This window comes from Galeopterus variegatus, unplaced genomic scaffold (genome assembly GCF_000696425.1).
Source record: "Galeopterus variegatus unplaced genomic scaffold, G_variegatus-3.0.2 Scaffold8763, whole genome shotgun sequence".
Lineage (NCBI taxonomy): Eukaryota > Metazoa > Chordata > Mammalia > Dermoptera > Cynocephalidae > Galeopterus > Galeopterus variegatus.
The window spans coordinates 66558-69683 of record NW_007734874.1 but is presented as its reverse complement, the minus strand read 5'-3'; positions in this window follow the sequence as shown (position 1 = coordinate 69683).

Below are 3126 nucleotides of genomic sequence, written 5' to 3'. Positions count from 1 at the left end.
CTTCAAGGAATTTTTTTGTGGCTGTTCTGTCTTCTTCCCCCACCCTGTATTTGTTTGTGTGTTTATTTATTTATTAATTTTTAGCTCCCACAAGTAAGTGAGAACATGTGGTATTTCTTTCTGTGCCTGACTTGTTTCACTTAATATAATTTTCTCTAAGTCCATCCATGTTCTTGTGAATGGTAGTATTTTGTTCTTTTTTTATTGCAGAGTAGTATTCCATTGTGTAGATGTACCACAGTTTCCTTATCCACTCATCAGATGATGGACATTTGGGCTGGTTCCAGCTCTTGGCTATTGTATATAGAGCTGCAGTAAACATTGGAGTACAGGTATCCCTTTGGCATGATGATTTACATTCTTCTGGGTATATTCCCAGCAGTGGGATCACTGAATCATATGGTAGATCTATCCGTAATTTTTTCAGGAACCTCCATACCATTTTCTATAAAGGCTGCACCATTTTGCAGCCCCACCAACCGTGGATGAGAGTTACTTTTTCTCCGTAACCTCTCCAGCACTTATCGTTCTCACTCTTTTGGATGTTAGCCATCCTAACTGGAGTGAGATGGTATCTCAGAGTGGTTTTGATTTGCATTTCCCAGATGTTGAGTGATATTGAACACTTTTTCAAGTGTCTGTTGGCCATTTTTATATCTTCCTTAGAGAAATGCCTACTTAGCTCTTTTGCCCATTTTTTAAGTGGGTTGCTTGTTTTTTCTTGTAAAGTTGTTTGAGTTCCTTGTATATTCTGGATATTAATCCTTTGTCAGATTTATGTTTAGCAAATATTTTCTCCGACTCTGTTGGTTGTTTTTTTACTCTGTTGATTGTTTCTTTTGCTGTGCAGCAGCTTTTTAGTTTGACATAATCCCATTTGTTTATTTTACCTTTAGTTGTCTGTGCTTTTGGGGTCCTATTCATGAATTCTGTACCCACTCCTATTTCCTGGAGTGTTTCCCCTATGTTTTCTTTAAGGAGTTTTATCGTTTCAAGGTGTATATTTAATTCTTTAATCCATTTTGAGTTGTTTTTGGTATATGGTGAAAGATATGGGTCTAGTTTCATTTTCCTTCATATGATTATCCAGTTTTCCCAGCACCATTTGCTCAAAAGGCAGTCTCTTCCCCAGTGTGTAGACTTGCTCCCTTTGTCAAAGATCAGATGGCTGTAGGCATATGGGTTAATTTCTGGGTTCGCTATTCTGTTCCATTGATCCATGTGTCTGTTTTTATGCCAGTACCATGCTGTTTTGGTTATTATAGCTTTGTAATATAGTTTAAAGTCAGGTAGTGTTATGCCACCAGCTTTATTTGTTTTGCTCAGGATTGCTTTGGCTATACGTGGTCTTTTGTTGTTCCACATAAATGTCTGGATAGCTTTTTCCATCTCAGAGAAAAATATTGGAATTTTGATAGGGATTGCATTGAATTTGTAGATCACTTTGGGTAATATGGACATTTTCACAATGTTAATTCTTCCAATTCAAGAGCAAGGGATATCTTCCCATCTTCTTGTGTCCTCTTTAATTTCTCTCAACGGTGGTTTGTAGTTTTCTTTGTAGAGATTTTTCACATCCTTAGACAGCTTTATTCCTAAATATTTAATTTTTTTGGTGGCTATTGTAAATGGGCTAGCTTTCTTGATTTCCTTTTCTGCATGTTCACTGTTGGGGTATAGAAATGCTACTGATTTTTGTGTGTTGATTTTGTACCCTGCAGCTTTGCTGAAATCATTTATGAACTCTAGGAGTTTTTTTAATAGAAGCTTTAGGCTGTTCAATATATAGAATCATATCATCTGCAAAAAGGGACAGGTTGACTTCTTCCTTTCCAATCTGGATGCCCTTTATTTCCTTCTGTTCTCTGATTACTCTGGCTAGTACTTCCAACACTATGTTGAATAGGAGTGGTGAGAGTGGTCATCCTTGTCTAGTTCCTGTTTTTAAGAGAAAAGCTGCTTTTCCCTGTTCTGGATGATATTGGCAGTGGGCTTATTGTATGTGGCTTTAATTATGTTGAGATATTTTCCATCTATGCCTAACTCATAGAGAATCTTTATCATGAAAGGATGTTGAATTTTTTCAAATGCTTTTTCAGTGTCAATAGAGATGATCATGTGGTTTTTGTCTTTGTTTTTATTAACGTGGTGTATCACATTTATTGATTTGCATATGTGGAACCAACCTTGCATTCCTGGGATGAATCCCACTTGATCATGGTGTATAATTTTCTTTATGTGTTGCTGTATTCTGTTAGCTAGAATTTTATTGAGGATTTCTGCATCTATATTCATCAGGGATATTAGCCTGCAGTTGTAGTTTTCTATTTTTAATGCATCTTTGTCTGGTTTTGGTATCATGGTGATGTTTGCCTCATAGAATGAGTTTGGGAGAATGGCTTCTGTTTCTATCTTTTGGAACAGTTTGGAGAGAATTGGTATCAGTTCCTCTTTGAAGATTTGGTAGAACTCTGCAGTGAACCCTTCTGGCCCTGGGCTTTTCTTTGTTGGGAGCCTTCTGATAACAGCTTCAATCTCTTTTATTGTTATTGGTCTGTTCAGATTTCTATATCTTCTTGGCTCAGTTTTGGTAATTTATATGCATCCAGAAATTTATCCATTTCCTCCAGATTTTCAGATTTGTTGGCATATAGATGTTTATAGTAGTCTCTAATGATTCCTTGTATTTCTGAGGTGTCAGTTGTAATATCACCTTTTTCGTTTCTAATTTTTGTTATTATGGTCTTTGCTCTTCTTTTTTTAGTTAGTCTTGCTAAAGGTTTGTCGATTTTATTAACTTTTTAAAGAACCAACTTTTTGTTTCATTGATCTTTTGTATTGTTCTTCGTGTTTCTATTTCATTTAGCTCTGCTCTGATCTTAATTATTTCTTTCCGTCTACTAAGGTTTGGATTGTTCTTGTTTTTCTAGATCTTTAAGGTGAAGTGTTAGGTTATATATTTGCCATCTTTCGATTCTTCTGAAGTAAGCATGTAATGCAATAAATTTCCCCCTTAAAATTGCTTTTGCAGTATCCCACAGGTTTGAGTAGTGCTGATGAGAAGAATGAATATTCTGAGGTTGTTGGATGGAATGTTCTGTAGATATTTGCCGAATCCAATTGGTC